This window comes from Physeter macrocephalus, chromosome 15 (genome assembly GCF_002837175.3).
Source record: "Physeter macrocephalus isolate SW-GA chromosome 15, ASM283717v5, whole genome shotgun sequence".
In the NCBI taxonomy this organism is placed as follows: domain Eukaryota; kingdom Metazoa; phylum Chordata; class Mammalia; order Artiodactyla; family Physeteridae; genus Physeter; species Physeter macrocephalus.
In genome coordinates this window covers 75,458,619-75,480,996 of record NC_041228.1, presented here as the reverse complement: position 1 = coordinate 75,480,996, position 22,378 = coordinate 75,458,619, and the positions used below count along the sequence as shown (strand labels likewise).

At 44.4% G+C, this 22,378-nt stretch overlaps 1 protein-coding gene and 1 long non-coding RNA gene across 4 annotated transcripts in view; one reads left to right on the top strand and one right to left on the bottom strand.

The window, feature by feature from the left end:
• FAM110B (family with sequence similarity 110 member B) overlaps positions 1-22,378 on the top strand; it is a 135,307-nt gene that overhangs the window by 26,401 nt on the left and 86,528 nt on the right. For 2 of the 3 annotated variants that reach the window (XM_028500749.2, XM_055091326.1), the window contains exons 2-3: positions 6,799-6,851; positions 6,976-7,069. The gene's annotated coding sequence lies outside the window, so the exon portion shown is untranslated. The remainder of the gene's footprint in view (positions 1-6,798; positions 6,852-6,975; positions 7,070-22,378) is intronic. The other variant, XM_028500748.2, reaches the window with a different exon arrangement.
• Positions 13,266-21,950, bottom strand: LOC129392855 (uncharacterized). The gene is made up of 3 exons (XR_008619535.1): positions 21,725-21,950; positions 20,187-20,273; positions 13,266-13,683 (listed from the first exon to the last, which is right to left on the bottom strand). It is a non-coding gene; the product is annotated as an uncharacterized lncRNA (long non-coding RNA).

Genomic DNA, 22,378 nt, shown 5'->3' with positions numbered 1-22,378 from the left:
GTGGCCGCTGAGCCTGCGCGTCCGGAGCCTGTGCTCCGCAGCGGGAGAGGCCACAGCAGAGGGAGGCCCGCGTAACGCAAAAAAAAAAAAAAAAAAAAAAAAAAAAAAGTATTATTTAGAACCAGGTGCATTTATCCTTGAAAATAAAAAAATCGTGACACTGACATAAGCGTTTTACAGGTTCTTCCATTATGACATTCTTCAGAAATTTCTGTCTTGGATATATGTGGGTTTGCTAAGTGTTATTGTGTCTAAAGAATCAATGAACAAAAGTGATGGGATACATCTGAGTGAATTTAATGAAACTTTTCAGTATACTTCTTTTTTTAAAAAAAAATGCCTAGAGAAATAGAGGATCTGTTTCAACTCAGTCCAAATAAATGAATTACTGGAGCACATAAAAGGCCTCTTTTCAAGGTGAATTCACAGCATGTGAAGAGCATGACAGTGAGGTGATTATGGTCTTTTCAGTTTGAACCTCAAGAAGATGTCTCTAGTTGTATAATCCTGCCTTTTTGGAAGTAAAAGGTATATTTCTGGAATGTTTCAAAATCAGTGATTCAAAATCAGGTGACTCCTCTGTGCCTGGCGTTTTTTACACACTTTTGCTGAAACACCTTACTCCAAAGTAGGTATTATTTCCATTTGTTGACGAAAAGTGGGCAGAAAGAGGTTGCTTGGCGATCAGCCCCCATTTAGTGAGGAGAGCGCCACGTACTGATTCCTTTGCTAACTCCTCTGTGATACACTGGCATTTAATCTTCGCACTGACCCTTTGACGTAAGGGCCATAGTTTTCTCCATTTTCAGACGAGGAAATCTGGGCTTTGAGAGGTTTACTTACTCAAGGTCACGTGGTTAGTGAAGGTGTGAAAGCAGGATTGAAGCCAGCCAATTGAACAATACCCAAGAGAATCCGTCAGGTCATCACTTTGGTTGCAGTGATGTATCCCAACTCAGGCTGCCTGGATTCCTTAGAGAGGTGCCCATCTCCGTCTTCTGTAGCCTCAAGATGATGGAACATTTGCCCTGACTTATTCTATCTATACCAGCGGAATAACCCACATTGATACGCTGCCAATGGGTATAAGATCAGACAAGACATGCAGAACTGGATTACCTTAGAATCCCTGACTCATTCAGAAATATCTATGAAGTGTCACATCTTGGGAGGCTAGGGTTTAAGTCTTAGGGATTGAGATAACCAGGCGGGGTTTATGGTTTATCAGGGAGATACAGCCGTGACTAATCTTTCTACCTGGGGTGAATGTTTGCATGGAGATGGGTAAGGCACCATGGGCATGGAGAGGACAAAGTGGTAAAAGCATGGAGAGGTTGAGGAAATGCTTCTCGAAGGAGGGATGGTCTGAGCTGCTAAGGCTGAGTGGGGGTGTTGGAGAGCCATTGAGGGAGTGGCCAGGGGTGGGAGGGTGGCAGGGCATGGTCATAATCCGATATAAAAAGATCATTTTTGCTGCCACGTGGAAGGCTGACAATCTGGGCTTTGGGAGACGGGTTGTGAGGTGCTGATAACGATCCAGGCGCCTCATTATGATGAAATATGAGGACGAGAGTGTGGCTACATTTTCAGTTCAGCAAACTTGCTGCTGCCGGGTCTCCCTCCCTTAGGAGGCACTCTGTTCAAATTTGAGGTTGTTCAAGGCTGGAATGCTTTTATCATGAACCACACTTGCCTCTCTAACTCCTGCCACTCAGAATGATGTCTCTTCTCCTACAGGACGGTCTACCTCCCACCCCCCAGCCCCCGCCAGGCACTTCCTCAGTGAACTGAAATATCTCTAGGTCCCCTCCCTAACTGTCCGAGCCTCAGTTGTCAAGGTCTGGGAGTACTCAACACTCTTACCAGCCTGGATTGTGTCATAGGTACTGGCATGGTCTTAGACATGTGGCGGGGTTTGGGGGTGAGGGGCAACCCTACAGAAGATTCGGGCACCTAAGCTGGCCTTCGGAAGGGGGCTTGTGAGGAGTACTTCCAGAGCACAATAGAACATTACCCACACCCCTACACCAGCTGACCGGTTTAGGGCAGAGTAGTACTTGTGTATATTTGCCCTGAATTCAGTACTTCTCTTAGTTCAGCCTGTAACTTCACTAGTATTTATGCTGTAGCTAAGGGCTGAAAACTGGTGGGTCTTTTCCAGATTGATTAGTTCATAACTTCCGTGGAGTGCATTACTTACATTTTTTGGATGATGAACTTTGTAAGGTCAAGGGCTCTTTCCTACTTCACTAGTATTTATGCTGTAGCTAAGGGCTGAAAACTGGTGGGTCTTTTCCAGATTGATTAGTTCATAACTTCCGTGGAGTGCATTTTTTGGATGATGAACTTTGTAAGGTCAAGGGCTCTTTCCTACTTAATCCTGGTGCTTTTTTCCATCTAGCTTAGTGACTAATACATGGTAGCCCTTCAGGAAATAGTTGTTGAATGAATGCAGTTTGGGTTCTTTTGACCTATATTTGACATTAGTATTAGGAAATTGTTCCATCGTCACACGTTTGGAGTCATGATTCTTTTATAGAACAGTTTAGTCATTTTAAACCTCGGATTAGCTGTAACTGTGATAAGCCTGTTTTATATCTTTACATCATAGCTAAGCATGTCCAGTGGACTAGGAGATAGTCTTGTGGATGTTTAAGAAGTATTTCCCAATTAATGTATCAAAGAGTTTTAAAGAATAGTTTTAGAGTTGATTTATAATCTGGCCCACATTTATTTAAGTTTCCACACTTGTTGTTTTTTTTCTACACATTTCTTGGTTGTTCTTCTATCTCTTTATACCCTCCATGGATCATCAATCGTTTTAGGAAAGTTATCCTTTTACATTGAGGAGGTTTATCTTAGGCTAATCGTTATAAGGCCACTTTCTGGGAATCTCTTAAAAGGCCACAGCCAATAGGTTGTAGGAAGTTGTAGAACAAGGGGATAGTTTAGTTTTCCTATAAGCAGTATTATTGACTGTCGGTTTTTCCTTTTCTCTCTTGGTGGTGTCCAGTTACTTAGCCATCACCGATTGCTCTAATCCTGGTTAAGTATTTGAAGATGTTGAGTACCATCTGCTGAAGGAGTTTCAGATCTTATTGATAAGGTTAATGATTTTCAAATTAAATGATGGTGGCACTGAATTTTGTTTTGTTTGTTTTTAATCAGTTTTGTTGAGGTATATAATGCATATACGATTAAATTAACTGATTTTAATGACTAATTCAGTGAATTTTCACAAATAAGCACAATCATGTACTCACCACTACAGTCATGAGATAGAACTTTTCCATTCCGCAGTGTGGTCTGTCATGCCTCTTTGCAGTCAGCCTTTACTGCCACCCTGACCCCTGGCAACAATTGATCTGCTTTCTAGTGCTATAGTTTGCCTTCTCTAAAATTACCTATAAGTGGATTTATATATTTAGTCTTTTGCGTATGGCTTCTTTCCCATAGTGTAATGTTTTTGAGATTCACTTATTTGTTGTATCATCAGTAGTTCAGTAATATTTGCATAACTAAGTACAGTCCCTGTGCCATACACCACAATTTGTTTATCCATTCACCAGTCGATGGACATTTTAGTTCTTTCAAGTTTGGGGCATTTCTTGTACAAGTCTTTGTGTGGAATTTGTGTCTTTACGTTTCTCTTGGGTAAACACCTAGGAGTGGAATTGCTGGGTCGTATGGTAAGTGTATGTTTAACTTTACAAGAAACTGCCAAATTATTTTTCAAAGTGCCTGCAACATTTTGAATTTTCCACCAGCATTATAATGAGGCTCCCAGTTGCTCCAGATCCATGCCATCACCTGATGTTTATGCCCTTTTAAATTTAGCCATTCTAGTGCGTATACAGTGGTACCTCATTAAGGTTTTATTTTGCATTTCCCTACTGACTAATTATGTTGATGAGCCCTTGTGCTTTCTTGGCATTTGTTTGTTATCTTTGTTGAAAATGTTCATTCGGATTGTCTTTTTTTTTTTTTTCCATGATGTTGTTTTTGGGCACTGAGTTTTAATACCATTAATGAGTTAATACGAAAAATTATAAGGGAGGTATTTTGTTGCTGACGTATTTTCAGGAAACGAATCTTTTTAATGGGTATTTTGTTTCCTGCACCATTTTTCTTTCTTCTTTTGGGCGTGTAGAGGGAAATCTCTTGTCATCTGTTGGCCTATTTTAATTTTTCTTGCCTGCTTCGCTACATGTACTTTTTACTGAATCTATCAACTCATAATCTCTGGGAAAATCACATGTGAAGGTACTAACTGCCTCTCTAAGCGTACTCTCACACGTGTGCTTCCATTGTGTGTAAGCCTTGACTCCCGTGCCACTGTGAAGGCCCCTTAATTGACCCCAGTTGGCAGCCGGTAGTAGGCAAGGGCATCCTTCCGTGCTTTTTGGTTCCCTTGCATCTTCCACTGTACACTGTAAATTATTGGGGAGTCAACAAGTGATTGTTGGTGATGATAAGCTGCTGATCTGGGTAAATTAAGGGCTCTTGAATGATTCCAGAGTTTTAGAGAATAAGAGTCCGTCTAAACTGATGGATCCAATAGTAAATTATCTTGAAATCCTTACTTTAGAGACTGCTAATGTAAGCTGTAGAATACCTACATTTTGCTTGAGAGCTATCTATAAAATCCCCTTGAAAAAATGTATTGTAGCAAAGCTATGATTATAATTTGGCCATGAATAAGATGGGGTAAACCTATTTGTAGAGTAGATGTTTCTAGGTTAGTTATCCTAAGAGAATCCCAAATTTGGTTTCAGATTTCTCATGGGCCTTAATGGTTTAATCTAGCTGTATCCATAGAGCCAAAGGCAGAGTATGTTCTTGATCATTTTGAGCCGTGTCTTGTATTAATATAAAGTTGAGTTGGCTCATCAAGGGGGGGTCCATGCTGTGTAGGATAATGGATGTGTAGAAAGACAGATGAAATTATGAGCTCTTAAGAAGTTATATATGGAAACTATGATCTAATAGGGCACTGGATTGGCACCTAGCAGATCTGAGATCTAGGACCAGCTTCGCTGTGTGATTTTGGAGAGGTCCCTTGACCACTCTGGGGTTTCATTTCATTTCAGCTCTGAAATGAGTCAACTGAAAGAATATGTGCTATGAATTATTTCTATTAGGATGGTTTTGAGGTCACATGACAACTGTGAAGATAATTCCAGCCCTGAAATTCTTCATATATGGTGTTATTTCCCATCCCGATCATAATTGTGTAACTTTTCTGTCTCTGAATTGTTAGGGTAAAAGTTCAGCACTTTGTCACTTCGTCTCTTCCAAAGTATGAGAAGGAAAGGGCAAAAATAATGATAAAGATGAAAAGGAATTTTTCATACAATTTTAGGACAAAACGAAAAATACTGTTTTCAAGGTAGTAAAATACAAAACTTTTTACTTTGTTATTCTGGGTCACAATCAATTTAAATGGGGCCCAGAGATGTTTTGGATTAAAATTTCTCCAATGTCCTTATAAATGTCTATGATGTTATTCATTTAAATTCCTGGAATCCCGTATGTTTCAGCAGGCAAATAAAATACAATCTTAAATTGAAGGCAGTAAACAATCAAAAAGAGCCGTAGAACTTGGAGTTTATATTTCATTTTAATTTAGTACTAATCCTGGCTTTATGTTCTTGCTGAACATTGTTAGGTAATAAGAGAAAGTAGATTATTTTGAAAGTTTTAAACGTGAGAGTGGGAATTATCGGTCTTAGTTGTTATTTAAATAGACATTTTCAGGCTTGCTTTTTAGTTTTTTGAAGCTATTCAAAATCTAGGTCAAGATTTGCAGCCTTACGCATAAACTCCTGGCACACTGTTCATTACGCATCTCTCCAGAAAGGAGCTAATGATGGTTGGGAAGCTGGCGTCGACCTTAATGAAGTGGTTCTCGGGCGTCATCTGTTGAAGTCCCCAGTGCCTCCTTAAAAATTTTACTGTTGGTTACTCCTACACCCATGCAAAACATGAGTAAATCTCAACAAAACACGTAACTAGTACAGTCAGAGCAACTCCCACCCCTGTCCGCTGGCTCCCAGTGTCAAGGAAAAAAAGATGTGGTTATCTGGGCCCGTGGCACCCAACGAAAGCAGATGCTAGAGGAGAAGACGTTACGTTTTCCAACCTATTTTCTTGAGTTGTCAGATGTCCAGGTAACAGTCACTTTCATGATTCATCCAAGTATCTCCAAATAGAGTGAGAACACCTACGTGTCACTCAGACCTGGGGACACGACTTTCCTCAAAAAACCTCCGTTTCTTGCCCCCTTTGTAAAGTGGAGTCGCATTGTTTCTGGACCTGAGTATGTGTCCGGCCAATGTGAATTATTTCCTTCCTAACCATGAAATACTCAGAAAGCGGGGCAGCGTCACCTCCCAGGGCTGTCCTTGCTTCAGGAGAGGGAAAGCCGGGACAACAAGGCACGTGTTTGTGAGCTCGGGTAGGAACTGCATTTGGAGGACACGATAAGAGAAAATGTGGGCTTGCAATATTTTATTCCCTTGCAAACACGAGCAGAGTTTCTGCGATACAAACAGTATATTGTTTGCCACCCCGGTTGTGCAGTTGCTCGTGAGGGGGCTGCATCGTCTCCTGCACGGTTTTGTGAACTGGAAGGATGCCCTGCTGCGCTGGGGATGTTGAGCTCGGAGCGAGGCGGAGCCTTGCCGGGGTCTCCGGGCTAGTGGCAGCCCACAGGCTCGTTTGGTTGTTTTCCATTAAATGCACGAACATAGCCTACCTTAGAGTTGATTTTTGTCTTCTTTCTGAATCGATTTAAAGGTTACTAGAGCAGCTATATTGGAAAGAGGCTCTGGACCCAGTTTTTTTCCCAGGTATGTTAGGAAATACCCTGTCACTGTTACTCAGTGAAAATCGGTTTCTTTTTCATGATACCTGAAAAATTCATCACTTCTCTTCTCCAGAATAATAATAATAATCTGTGCTCTTTTCTTTTAGCCATCTCCAACTGGACATCCAGGGCACCTCTCCTGTTCTTTCTGAGTCTTCAATTGGAGGTTAACAAGACTACGGGCTGAAAGGGAAATCAAAGGTAATTACATGTTAAAAAGTATATTATTACATTCGTGTATACATCTGATGACCATAAAGTAGCAACAACCCCTTATTTGTTGAGCGGAATTCGGGCGTCCCCCCCCCCTCATTTTCCCACCGTTTCTCTCCTGTTTACCCCCTCCCTCCTTGCCTTCCTCCCCTGCCGCCTTTCCCTCCTCTCCTCCCTCCTCTCCCTTCTTTGCATGTATTCGCTCAGCAAACGTCTGTGGAGTCTGTCCTGCGGGGTCACTGGCAGAAATGGGAGGGACCACCTCTGAAAAGGGCCTGGCCGAGGCTGGCCTGGCTTCCACCTGTCCCCTTGCTGTCCCCAGAGCCCTCCCCCTGGGCCGTGAAACACATGCACTTCTGCTGAAAGGCATGGCCTGTTCTGCTCGATAACTGAGAGCCTGGGGAGGTCCGGCACCTGGTGGGCCATAGGAACTAAGCGATTGATGGGCGTTGGGTGGACATAGGGCATCGTCCAGACCAGCACTCTTTATCCTGGGGCACCTTGCACGCTGCTCAGAAGCTCCAGGGACAGTGGAGCTGTGCCAGTTTTGAGGCAGGCATATTTTCCTTACAGTGAGTTTTTCCAGGGAAACTTGGGGGGACGGTCCCAGCCAGATTTATGAGTTGGCTTGTGGATGGGGGGGTCCAGATCTGGCCAACCCCCCCCTTGCCCCCTTCCTGCCTGCTGTTGGGGCTCTTCTCATAGGTGGGACACAGCCAGACTCCCCGGGGCTGGTGGCTTTGGTAACAGGAGGCTGTGGGTCCGCGTCTGGACTCGGCCATGTGTCATGTACGTGATGTTGGAAAGCTGTTCACTGTCCGTGCCTCGGGTTCTCCACCTGCCACATCAGGATGATAGCAGTGCCCACATCATGGGATCGTTGAGAGCATTGAAGGATGAGTTGCTGTGTAGAGTGGCACTTGGGAAACATTTAATACATGTTAGTAGCTTTTGTTCTATCATCTTCTGCAGAACAGAGGTGATAATATCTATTTCTCATGGTTACTCTAAGCGTTAAATGAGGTGGTGCATGTAAAATAGGCGGTGCTGGGCACACAGCACTCTCCGCCTGTGGCAGTCCTCAGTGATAAGGTAAAATAACAACAACATTGTCAGCAGATGTGATGAGAACAGGGCAGACGTTGTGACCCCAAGTGTGGCGAACATCTAAGGGTAGAGGTGGGCCCACACAGCTGTCCATTCAGCTTGTCAACCAGGCAGTGCATGTATATCAAGTTATGTTATTAACTAAAATCTCATTCTTAGTTTATTAGACAATTGTCTACACTTTGGTCACAAAAGTTAATTCATAAATGTTTTGGCTGTGATTGGCCATTGGAGTGAGTAGTTACTAGTTACATACTCCCATAATCCTTTTCTTCTTAGCAATATTCTTATCTTTTAAATATAGAGGGCAGTGTTTGGGGCTTTATATGAAATTTTCAAAGTAACTTAAGAATGGAGATGATAGATATTGAATAGCATTAGAGTCCATTAGCACCCCTCTGTGATCATGATACATATGTGTAGTTGTTTTGGTTTCTCTCTTCAGGTGATGCCTTTCTTCCATCACTCTTAAATGTGAAGAATACTATGTTTTATCACCCATGCTGTACGGTTGTTCCAAAACTACAAAAAGGGAAGCCAATGGAGATCTAATAACATTTGATTCTACTATATCTAAATTAAATGATGCTTGCAGGAAACACTTGGACATTCTTTTCCCTGTACTTTGAACCCAAAAAACATTTGAGCCATGGTGTAGTAGAGAATTCCTTACCATTTGTTTTACACATTTGCTTTCTGTACACTTGAAGCAAGTGATATTACTTGGCTTAAGAATATCTTTTAAAGAAAAGAGAACATAATTCAGGTGATGGTGAGTCACCTCAGAAAGCAAAGGTTTTTGAGCCCTTCTGGAGGTGGAGACCTGCCTTGTTATCTTCGCACCTGTGCCTGACATCGGGTTGCTCGGTGAAGCTGGGAGTGGCGAGGGAATTGATCGGAGCACAGAAACTCCTTTGTTAGAACGCTGAGAATATGATGACTTTCCAAATTTGCCTCAAGTGTTACTGTAATACAGTTTAAACTGTAAATAAAGACGTTTCCTTGGGGGGGGTGGTATTTTGTGTGTTTTTGAATGCAGTGAAACTAGCACGTGTTCTGTCCTGAGCTTAGGATGCTGGTGGGCTGGAGTCTGTCTCTTCTTTCTTTCTGCCCTCCGTCCCCACTCCCCCTCCTTCCCCATCGGCCCTCTCCCCTTCCCCCGCGTCCTGCCTGCTTAGGAGAAAGACCTTGACTGAGGCCCCATCAGTCCCTGCTCTCTCAGCGGCTCCCGAGCAGTGGCCTGGGCTTCTTCCAGGCTCCTGATGAGAAGTCCAGCTACCAGCAGTAAGGAGGCTGGAGCAGTAATGCCACCCCTGCCCTTTCTGCTGCTGACTTGTATCCTGATCGATGCCCCTCTCCATACGTGACACACCCAGGGGAGGGTGCAGTCTGCCTCTCCATTCCCATCCGTGGTGGGGCATCTCTGACATTGACTCAGACCCACCTCTTGGAGGGTTTTGTCAATGTTCTTTGCTCTGTCTTTTCTCAGCTGACTTGGGAGGAAAACATTCCGCTCCATTAGCATCACTGCTTTATGGCAGTGAACAGTCTAACCATTGTGTTTAGCAGGAGAGACCCAGGTTCAGGCAGAAGTTTTATGTTCTCTTTGAAATCAAGACTTAGTCTTTTATCTGCCGTGCTCGTTCCTACGGTAGAAATCTCACAGTGTGACTTCTGATCTTACTTAGTGCTCTTCCCAACAGGACACATTAACCTCTTTGATTAGGTTGGTTTTTTGGTGTTTTTTTTTTTCGAAATTTGCACAACTTAAAAAATTCGACTTGGTTATTACATGGTTGCACATAGGTTATGACTTGTCCTGAGAATAACAAGTAAAAACAATACAGCTACTTCTCAAAATTTGTAGCAGTGCTTAATGAAAGTTTCTACAAATCTCGGAGTAGTTGAGTTGCTGCTCTGAATGGCATAAATGAGTGGGTCCCTCCCCTGCAGATGCACAACCCCCAGAGGTGACATTTGGTTTCAACTCTCATTGAGTTTGCCTCCTTATTTGCTTTTGGCATTGATCTGACCTGAGTACCATCAAAGAGCCAACCATTTAAGCAGGAGTATATTTCAATATGTAGTTATATACGGTTCTTCAAACCCTAAGACTTTGAATTTTTTTTCTCCAAGTACTGAGTGTCCTGTCTCTTTGAATTTCTGTAATATAAATTTAGATTTTCCTTGACTGGATTTCCCTGATTAATATCCAGCCATACTTTTATTTATTTATTTTTACCTTGTTTTACTGTTGAGTTAAAGGAGAAAAACGTCTGATGGTAGGTTTTGGTTTCTGAGGGTTTTTTGAGATCATTAAGCTAATTTTAATTGATAGACCTTTCATGTATTCACGGCATAAAGGTACAAGTATGTTAAAAATTTTTTTTCCAACTTGATCTCTAATCCTAGGCTCTGATTAACCTTCTGCAAAGCCTGTTATCTACAGTAAATGTTTCTAATTGGTACATATGACACTTTGTAAAGAAACACAATACTTAGCACTTTTTCAGGTTTCTGTACACAAACGTGTAATTTGGCTTTCCTCCTCTGAAGGAAAATTTGTTTATTTTATTGACCGAAAATGTTTCCAATTTAAGACGCACACTTCATTCATAAAGGTGATGTTCCATTTTACGGAGGAGTGCAGTTTATAGTCTTTTAAATTTTTTTAGTAGCGTCTCTTTTCAGTGAGTATTGTTCTTGGCTATGTGTTCTGACTTGTTTCCTAAGTTAATTAGAATTGGAAAGCAGACATTTCTTTTCTCTCTTTTTCACTGTCGTTCAGGGCCACCAAGTGTCATTATCTTGATTTTCCTCCCCTGTGTCCACCCTGCAGTTTGCATTTTATCTCAAAGGATGCTTCTTTCTTTGGTCTCTGTGTGAGCAGATAGGCATCACCAAAACATGACACAGACAGGGACTGTCTGGGTTTGAGATGCAGGCTGTATGGGACCCAATGAATTCTAGATTGTTCTGACCTAGTAACTCACCCAATTTTTGTTTCTTAATCTTCAAAAGGTCCTTTTAGGAGGGTGATTGTATTGAAAAAGCATGTCATTCTTCTTTCTGTGATTGCTGATGACACATAGATGTGTCATAGCTTTTTCTCACTTAAATTTTATTTTATTTTTTAATTTTTTTTTTTTTCGGTCTTACCGCACAGCTTGCAGGATCTTGGTTACCCGACCAGGCATCGAACCCGGGTCCCCTGCAGTGGAAGCACAGAGTCCCAACCACTGCACTGCCAGGGAAGTCCCTTCTCACTTAAATTTTAAATCTCAGGCATTGCTCACTCTGGATCAGGTGGCACAGCCGCCATCACTCCCTCCATCAACCCTAGGACATCACTGATGTCGGTGCTGTTTACTCAGAGCTGTGTTGTATTTTCCATATGAAATCCTGGAGTGTTTAAGATGTTGCAGGTTTAACTTTAACTCCTTATTTTACAGGGGAGAAAATTGAGACCATTTGACAGTTGCCTTCATTTAATGTATTTATAAGAATGCAGCAAAGATGTCTTTTTCTCTTGTTACTAATATAGGTATTCTTCACGTAATTAAAATATTTACGGAAAGTGACTAGTGCATTAAATCATACTGAAGGTGATCAGCCTTCAATATGCACCCCAGTAAGGGACAGCTGTGCTTCACCTGGGGGCTCTGGGAGCAGAGCTGACACCCAGGAGTTTCCTAAGTGGCCGTGTGGTTGCATCTGCTCCTTTAATAGTTCACTTAGGGCTTCCCTGGTGGCGCAGTGGTTGAGAGCCCGCCTGCCGATGCAGGGGACGCGGGTTCGTGCCCCCGTCCGGGAAGGTCCCACGTGCCGCGGAGCGGCTGGGCCCGTGAGCCATGGCCGCTGAGCCTGCGCGTCTGGAGCCTGTGCTCCGCCACGGGAGAGGCCACTGCAGTGAGAGGCCCACGTACCGCAAAAACAAAAACAAAAACAAAAATAGTTCACTTAGCAGACGTGTCGTGGGCATCCACAGTACCATGTGAGAAGGCAGGGCTCCTGCTCTTAAGAAGTGCACAGTTAATCTAATCTGCCAGGGTTGTTACCTGATCCCATATTTTTATAAATTTAACATTTGACAGAGCCACTAAGATTTTCTGAAAGAAGTTCCCTGATGGAGCTGAAAAAAGCATACCAGCCCTGCATTAGTGTTGGCGAACTGGCATTTTCCCTGCGTCCTTCTGGGGTAAATCCTGCAGGGTGTTGCCTGCAGGGCCTGGGATTAGGGTCCAGTTGAAACCGAGCAGGACCCTGCAGGGCCTTCCCAGGGACAGAACCCCCCCATGCCCCCCGCCTCTTATTTGTAAAAAAGCTTTAGCTTCCTAGGCCTTCCCTGAGTTCCAAAGAACAAATTTAATCAAAAGTTTAAAAAATGCAGAAACAAAGGAAAGCAGTCAAGCAAGACAAAATAATAATAGTTTAGCCATAAAACAAAGTCAGGGACCTTTAGTTCCTCCTCAAGGGCTTACAGGTAATATCCTGAGCCATGTTCTTGAGTTGTTTTTCAGATACTAAAACTCCCACTAGGTGGAAGAAGTAACTGCATGCTGACCACCAACACCCAGACCCCAGACCAGTTGGAACCAGAAGGTTGAGTTTCCCAAAACACCTCCCTGTTACCTCACCACCAACCATTCAGAGAATGGAGCATGAGCTGATCACACACCCTGTGACTGTCTCCCTCACCCTGTCTTTGAAAACCCTTCCCTGAAAGCTATCAGGGATTTTAGGGCTTTTAAGCACTAGCTGCCCGTTCTCCTTGCTTGGCTCTACAATAAATGCTGTACTTTCCTTCACCACACCCTGGTGTCAGTAGACTGGCTTTGCTGCTCCTTGGGCAGGTGGACACACATTCAGTTTGGTGGCACAGTTCACCTGGCTGTGTTAACAGTTAACGACCCCAGGACCCCTCCTCACTGGCCCGGCTTTAGGAAGGGAAGATGCGCCCTGGGAACGGTGGGGGGATGACTCCTTGTGAGAGCCGCCTGCGAGTGGGGCGGGTGAAAAATGCAGAGGCATCGGTCATTCTGAATTTGAGTGCATGTGATGTGTTCAACACCTGCTTTGCTGGTTGGCAGGGGCCGAGGGTGTCCGGGGAACCTCGGGCAGTGTCCCCATGAGCACAGAAGCCTTTGTCACCAGCTCCTTCTTCCCTTTCGAACTTCCCGCCATCCCTGGAGAAAGCCTTGTCAATGTGAGCTCACACTGAGTTTGCTTGGTCTTGCATTTTGCTACCTGGAACTCTTTCTGCACAATTTTTAAAATAGTAATTAAGTTACTTCTATGTCGTGGACTATAAGCAGCCAGGCCTGTCTGTTGGGCCGAGGGAAAGCACACCAGGAATTTCAGAACTGGGCCCCACTCTGCCCTCTAACCGTGGCCCAAGCGTCCTGGAGAGAAGTCTGTCTCCTTCTCCGAAGGTCGCCTCTTCTTTGACTTGCCTCAGCTCTCCTTGGGTTGTCCCTTTCCTTTTTCTTTTTTTCCTGCAAAACATTTACCTTTTCTTACTCTTGATTGGAGCACAAATTATTGTCCCCAGAGCGAATTCATCTGTGTTCTGTGACAATTTATTGACTGTCTGGCAAGCAGAAGCAGTTTACTTTTCTCTGAGCATTTCATTTTACCAACATCCAAAGTGATACACTCAAAGAGAAACTGATGTACACACACTTAGAGGCCCAGCCCAGGTGCTCCCGGGCCCTAGGTGCTCTAGTGTCTCCCTCAGATCAGGACCAGCGTTTCGTAAACTCAGTTTTAATGAGGCTTTAAATGTCCACTTAGGATTTTTCCTTTCTCTACCATCCTTATTTCAGCAACTTTGTTGGCATAGGATTTATTGCTAAAATAAATTTTAGTGACCAATGCACATGTTTTTGGTTTTGTTTTTTTAAAGAGAGGTTTAGAAATGGGTTTAGAAATGGGAAAATCTCAATTGCTAGGGCACCACACAGTAACTTAACCATGTGAATAAACATTAAGTGGAAATGGTCATTTTAGCAAGACGTAGGACCACCCTTTAATTCTAAACCATGGTGCTGTTTCCCACTCTTCTCCTATTCTACCCTTTCACTCAAACTTAAAACGTCCTGTCCTGATTATGTGTTTTGGTGTTCCCCATCCTTAACTGGTGGTAACATTTCAACCAACAACCAGAGAACCCATGCAAGTGTTCTTTCATGATGCGGTGTCTCCCCGCCCCCACGTAGTGACTTGACATTGTTCTGTCACTTCTGCCTGTTTGCGGGGGAAGCCACAGTCAGAGGAAGTCCCAGTAGGTGAGCCGTGACCTGGGGAGTATGGCTGCCAGGCAGGGAAATTCACTCATCAGGGTGGTCACCGACTGTCACAAACATGTGGCGTTGGGGTTTTGGTGGAGGAAGGACGTCGGGTTGACAGCACTTCCTGGTGTGATCTGACCGGTAAGGGTGCACACGTCACCCCTCCCTCACTTTCAACTACAGGACTCGACGAACCTGTAGGGACCTGACCACCAGCACGCACAGTGCTGCTGTAAGTCAGGAAGCAGCACTAACCGTTGAACTTATTTCCTGGTACCCAGGTCTTTCCTGTATAGAATAAGCAGGGGTCTGGCTTCAGCCCTTGGCGGGAGTTGGCCTCAGCTAAGCTGCCTAAACTCTCCAAGCCTTAGTTTCCTCACATTTATCTTGAAGAGAGACTGATTCGGGTTTCTCTGCTTCCATAAGACATCATTTTTTATTTGACTGTTATGACAAAGCAGTAAGTTAGAACAGGTCATGCTATTAGACTGAAAATAATATTATTCCTTCTTTTTAGATCCCGTACTCTATGTTTGATCCAGGTTATTACACTAGTTACATTTATGCTGAAGATATTTGCAAATCACAGATGTTCATTGATTTAAAAGTAGAACGTATGCATTTTTATAAAGCTGTTGAGAAACAGGGTTTGGGTGCTTTTTCCTCATTTTCTAGCTCAGTGCAACAGTGTTGTGAACTATGGGTGAAATGCTAATGTCACTCAGAGACGATGTCACGTGACCCATTTGGGTTTTGGCCCTTTTACACAGACTGTCTTACACAGCATACCTCTTCCTGGCGTATTCAGACTTCTGGTTTATCTGGATTTTTTACTCTACAAATTTAAATTTTGCCCAGGGCAATCTCCCGATCCCATTTCTTAAGAGAGGGGGGCTAGTTCGTTGATGTTAACGCAGCCCCTGGAGAGCAGTCTAAGAGGTGGGTGTGCTGGACAGTTTTGGAGCAGCTGGACAGTGTGTGCACGGCCTGTGTGCAGCGCTCTGGGCAAGACTGCCCTTGATGGAGGTGCCAGGGAGAAACTGCGTTCCTGTGCATGTGGTTTTCCATTATCTGAGAGCTGTAATCTGCATCAAAATCAGTGATCAAATCTCCCTGGACCCTTGTTTCAAATGTGAAATAGATAAAAAGCATCCGCTCGTTCACACAGCCGGACCTTTTCTGATTTCTAGCTGTCCCACTTCGCATTGTGGAAATAAACCTGGCTCCCTCGGGGCGCCAGGAAGGGACACTGTTTGCACTGAAACGAATGAGATGATTTTCCAAGGTGCGAGTGGAACGCACCGTGGATTGGCTGATATTTAAAAAACCTGAATGAAAACAGTAGGCACCTCACCCGGCCAGGACGCAAGAGCTTTTTGAGAATGATTCTCTTCTAGGATTTGAAGTCTCGTCGACGGCTGATCATGTACACTGGCCTTGTTTGTCCACTGGGTGTGCCCCTCCCCACGAGGAGAGGCAGCCAGTAAATGTCAGCCCAGGGGGCCCGGTAGGGATGACCTGTGTCATCATCGAAGCCAGGGAGTGCATGGGAGTTTGCTTTTCAGACCTAAGTATTACTTCAAGTGGTAGGTTTTACCTTTTCAAAAAGTTGGAATGTAAAACGTGGTCTCAGGGACACTCTTTCTTGTAAACCAAGAGCTTTCATTTTCATTCTGGAATAAATCGCTGACTAATTCTCAAACCCATGACAAGGAATTTAATCTCTTTCTGCTTTGATTTTCTTACCCAATAATACTAATACCAAATCTGAATAGTTAAATAGTGGTTACTATTGCCAGGCCCTGTTCTAGCTACTTTACATGTTTCGCCTCATTCAATTCTCATCCCAGCTCTGGGTTCAGTTCTGCTTTATCCCCATTTTTTTTTTTTTTTTAAAGATGTTGGGGGTAGGAATTTATTTATTTATTTTTGCTGTGTTGGGTCTTCGTTTCCGTGCGAGGGCTTTCTCTAGTCGCGGCGAGCGGGGGCCGCTCTTCATCGCGGTGCGCGGGCCTCTCACCGTCGTCGCGGCCTCTCTTGTTGCGGAGCACAGGCTCCAGACGCCAAGGCTCAGTAGTTGTGGCTCACGGGCCTAGTTGCTCCGCGACATGTGGGATCCTCCCAGACCAGGGCTCGAACCCGTGTCCCCTGCATTAGCAGGCAGATTCTCAACCACTGCGCCACCAGGGAAGCCCTATCCCCATTTTATAGATGAAGAAACTGAGGCGTAGAAAGGTGAAATAGTTTGTCCAGGTTACACAGCTAATAAGTAGTGAAATAGGATTTGAACCCAATCAGACTGGCTCTAGAATTCCGTTCTCAAATGACATACCTCTCTGTCTCTCCAAAAAATATTAATATACTGCTACCTGATTCCTTTGTGTTTGGTTTGATTGTGCAAACATACATGAACCCTTTCATCGGAGGTATTTGAACCGATGAATATGACTACTCTTGGTCCGGTTCTGACATACCTTTGGGGGGCTTGCGTAAAGCCCTGTCTGTGCTACTTGGGAATTGCTTTCTGCAGCAGCTCGGGTACACACGGAGACATTTGTATGGTCGGAGGGCACCATGTGCACTTATCCAAGTGAATGGCGTGTGCTCCTAGGGCGCCACTCACATGGACCACAGTGGTCGTGACATCTCCAAGGACGAGTAGTATAACACAGCTTGTACCACTGTCTGCTTTGTTTAGAAAACTTTCATGAACGTAGAGAAAATGAATATACTGTACCTATGAAAAGAGTTCATGCTTTATAAACTCACCTTAGTGCATCAAAGCTCCCTTTCAGTTAAAAATGTGTGAATGAAAAAAATAAATATTTTATGTAGCAAACTTCCAAACGCTAAAACTCCTATATGAAAGCAGCGGCTACTAGGAAAGTAAAACTGCTAGGACTGCAACAGAAGAATCAAAATAAATCCCTGTGCTAATTTCTAAAGTAGATGGAGTTGGCCAGGCTGTGGATATTACACTTACAAAATAATCAGCTTAGTAATTTTGCAAATTATAGACCTCACGCGATAGAATCACAAAATAAAAGCCAGTGTGAAATGATTTGGCCGTCGTTTAGCTGCAGGCCAACAAAACTCACTCACGCACTGGAATTTAGGGATTCACGGATACTCTTTAGGAAAGTGCCGGCTGTGGTAAAAATCTGGCAGCACTTGGAAATTCTCATAAAACAAGGACAAAAGACTGTGTGGATGAACTGAAATGAAGCCTGCAAGCTGCTTTGTGAATTAAATATGTTCAGCATTAAATAGGATGTATAGCATGTATACCCCTTCGTTCTAGGAAATAATGAGTTAACTGGCTAAAATAACAAGGTCTTTTTTTAAAAGCAGCTTTAATTCGTTAAAAAAGTCAAAGTTTAATAGTCTGTTAAAGAGTTGTTTTAAAAATTAGTGAAGTGACATAAATCATCATCTGACAGTAAGTGGGTGAGTGCAGGTCTGTGCAGTGGGCCGTCTGTTGCCACATTTATTCCAGGAGGAGACCCAGCACTGGGTCTCCCACATGTGTGGTTCAGGGCACTAGAACTGCATTCTCTCTCTCTCTCTCTCTCTCTCTCTCTCCCTTTTCTTTAATGTGTTCTTTTTCCATATGTTGGTGGTAATTTTTTTAAATTGAAGTCTAGGTGATTTACAATGTTTGTGTTAGTTTCTGCTGTATACAAAGTGATTCAGTTATACAGATATATACATTATTTTTTATATTCTTTTCCATTATGGCTTATCCCAGGATACTGAGTATAGTTCCCTGTGCTCTACAGTAGGAGCTTGTTGTTAATCCATGGAATTGTGTTCCCTTAGCCCCTCAGAGCAGCAGTGGGTGTGTCACGTCATCACGGGTGCAGTGTGTCCCCTTCTCTGACACTGTGATCACACTCTCCCTGGCTGCTGTGTTGCTATTCAGTTGGGAAGTTGACAAGTAGAGCTAGGAGGTCACAAGTGCCGTGAGGGCATTTTGTATGTTTGTTGACAGCTCTGTCCCCAGGGTCTGGAGCAGCGCCTGACCCCAGTGGGTGCTCCAGTGTATGAAGTGACCCGCTTGCTGCCTTGCCCGGGTACCCTCTGTACTCAGGAGGCCTGGGTCTTGCATGTTTCCATGACCAGCTGTACTTCATATGCTGCCTTTTAATGCAATTCCAGTTTCATCTATTCATTTATTCATCTATTCAGTGACCGCCTGTGCAAACCATTGCAGTGGTGGAGCACACAAGCCAAGGAGTATTTTCATCTTATAAAACAAAAAGAGGGACTTCCCTGGTGGCGCAGTGGTTAAGAATCCGCCTGCCAATGCAGGGGACACGGGTTCGAGCCCCGGTCCGGGAAGATCCCACGTGCCGCGGAGCAACTAGGCCCGTGCGCCACAGCTACTGAGCCTGCGCTCTAGAGCCCGCGAGCCACAACCACTGAGCCCACGTGCCACAGCTACTGAAGCCCGTGCACCTAGAGCCCGTGCTCCACAACAGAGAGAAGCCGCCGCAGTGAGAAGCCCGCGCAGCGCAACGAAGAGCAGCCCCCGCTCGCCGCAACTAGAGAGAGCCCGCGCGCAGCAACGAAGACCCAACGCGGCCAAAGATAAATAAATAAAATTTTTTAATAAAGAAAGAAATTGTATTAAGATTGTCATGCCAAAAGGCAGGCGTTTCTTTAAGGAGAATTTTTCTTTCAGCTAAGAGCACTTATTCACATCAGAAAAGTAAAATGTGGTACCCCCTGGGCATGATGACCAAATTAGCATTATCACATGAGCTATAGTTGAATTTTTATATTTTATGCAATTAGATGATCAGAACTAGTCTCTACTCTATATTAATACACAATGTAGACTTGAAAAGAAAATATTAGTAATTCAGTCTTCTAGAGTCTCAGAAGTCGTTTGTTGTTTTGTGGCAATTCTAGAGTGCCCATTTCGTAGATGAGGAAACTGAGGCACAGAGAGGTTGTAGGAGCCCAGACATTAACTGTCAGATATAACCCGAAGCCTTGTCATTCCGTGCATTGTGTCCTTCCTGTTATACTGTATATACCAAGAATCCTCACTAAGGGCAAGTTACCCTTTAAGGAATCTGAGATAAACAGAATGTCTCAGTACCACTTCTACATGCATAATTTCTTCCTGTCTGGTTCATCTTTGGAAACCCCTTAGGTCAGGGATTTGAAGGAAATGTGCGTGCACCTCTTACCGTTTCTTACTCTTCAACTTGTATCACCTGCTCACATTCACTTTTGTAAAAGAGTGATCGATGCCAAGTCAGGCAGGCACTAGTTGTAAGTTTTAAACTCTCCATCTCCTTGCTTATGCTGTAGACTGTGCTGGGTGTGTGCTGTGTGCCAGAGGACGGCTGTGGTCACATGCCCTGGACTGATCGTGGTCCAATTGAATATACAACGCCAAGTGGCCTTACACGTGCCGGAGACAATAGTACGTAGGGTCTTAGGTCTTATGGCTTGAACCAAGGAGCCTGTTTAGATTTCTAGAGCTGACGCTGGTGACAACCGTCATGTTAACACACTTTCAAAGCACGAGAAAGTTGGATGGACGTCATGAAGAGAAAATATTGGTGATGGCAGGGAGTGTTTTCAGACAACAACTTAGGTTCCCCGTGTGAACCTAACTAGGTGGAAAGTGGGAACTCCGTAGACTTCCCTGCTATGAGAACTGAAGACGATACAAGAAGGATGAGCTCCTTTACCTTTTGGGGAAGCAGCGACCTGAACATTCTGCAGCGTTCCAAGTGGTGACATCATTCTTATGCCTTAGTCCAGGTGTCCCGGCCGATCTGTAGGGAAGAGGTAAATATGAATGACCTGAGCTTTGGCGTCATGGTCTGTGTTTGGATAGGATGCTCGTAGTGAGGTTTGAGGACGAGCGAGTGTACTCATGGGCTGGAACCTCATGTGGGTGGACCTGGAGGCTGCAGCTTTTTGTCTCATCACCTGGTGTTACGCCTGGAGGCTGCGGGGCCTGGGATGTGATTCCGGGCACTGAGGCCCAGTGGTTGGCGAGATGCGTCGGAGACCTCATGGGATTGCAGATAATTATTGTCCTCTTTTTCTTTCTCTCTCCTTGCTTTGGAAATTGACATTAATCAAGCAAGATACTTAGTATGTGAAGAGGTAATTTCCAATCAAACAGTAATACAGGAAGTCTGTCTCTGTACAGTTTATACTTGTTTTGGTAAATGACTGCTCTCTTGTAAAACCTGAGAGACTAATGTGCATAATGAATATTGAGATTTTAGTGTTTATAAAAATAGATTCTTCAGGGAGGAGGTTAGTGTGCTTGGCGACCAGTTTGAGAATTTTGAAAAGAAATTGTTTTAACGTCAAAGTAGGACTTAACTTAAATTTTAGCTTACCTCTCTTTCAACTTCTCCAGAACAGTTATTAGCATAAAAGCTGAATGGATTCACATTCCTTGGATTACATATGTGCTGTTGAAATTCAGTGTTGATTCTAAATACTCGCCTAATAATCCTTCAACCCAGCCTGAGGCTCTCGAGTACTTGAGCACAGTTCATTATTACCCAGTCAGTCAGCAGTGGATTGTTTAGCAAACAGTACTTCGCAGTGGTTTTTCTCTTAGTCCCTTTCAGAAGCACCTGTAAGTTCTTTTCAGGAAAATTTTATGTTCATAGTTTGAGGATAAAAATAGAAGCATACGTGTTCCTTTAGCGCAGGTTTGGTGGGGAATATTTCGGTGGCGCTAAATATTTTTTGTTTTAAAGGGGATATTGAGGTAAGAACCAGTGTTAATTTCACTCTCCTCGCCCTCTGAGCCCTGACGCCCTCGCCCTCACATCGTGGAGAAGAAGTGTTTCTTCTCCACGCCCTGTCCTGTCCGTGGTCATCCTCCTCCTTGCTTCCCCCGTGCCCTCCCTCCTCTGCCTCGTTTCTGTGCTGTCTCTAGGCTCTTGGTTCCGACTTATAAATCAGGAGCACGTTTGGTTCATTCCTCTTCCCCTCACCTCAGGACCCTGGGACGTGCCGCTCGGTCCTCCCAGGTCAGAGTCTCTCGTCTCCTCCCTGCCCCTCTGTCCATTCACTTCCCGGGACCTACGTGAGCCAGCATCCTCTCCTGACTGTCCTTCTAGTACCACTGAGCTTCCATGACCGAGAAACCATCTTCGGAAAACCTTGGAGCATCCGCTCATTAAGTATGTTTGTTCTTTCATGTTTGCCCTTTTCTTTCTACCTTTCCTGTTCCAAGGTAACCCCCGTCTTCTCTTACCACATCGTTTTGCCTCCGATCAGTCTCTCTGTCCCTTAGCTGTTCCCTTTTCAGTCTTCCCTGCATGTTGCCTGTAGGTGGATCTCAGTGAAATAGTGTCCCATGTAGTCGAGGTCAGATGTACCTCCCCAGCCATTCCCGCTCTCCTCCCTGGAACTCTTCTCAGCTGTACTGATCTGCTTGCCATCTCGAAGGCTTTCCGCAAAACCTGCTCTTTTCCTTTGCTTCAAATCCCTGCCCCTTTTCTTGAGTCAGCCAAGTAATGGTGATACATGTCGTTTATGAAGTGCTGCGTGCCTGGCAAATGCTCGTGATCATAAAGTATTGTTGTCACTTAATCCTCACAACGACCCTATCCTGCTGGCCCCGTTCTGTTACTATTTCTAGGTTGTTCTCCCGGCACCTGCTTCGAAAGGTTCTGGTGAGAATTACATGCGACTTTCCTCACAAGCGCTTCGTGCAGTGCTGGGCCCGAGGTGCCCTTCACACAGACCTGGTCACCGTCCCTTTCACGGTCCCCCTCGGGCAGACGGGACACCAAGCTGCAATGTCTGTGGCGGGGCTGGGGGCGCGTCGTGTGTGACCATGGCTCCAGGCTCCCCTGTGCTGTGCCGGCGTCTCCCCAAGCCTGGCTCTGAGCGCCTTCTTTGAGCC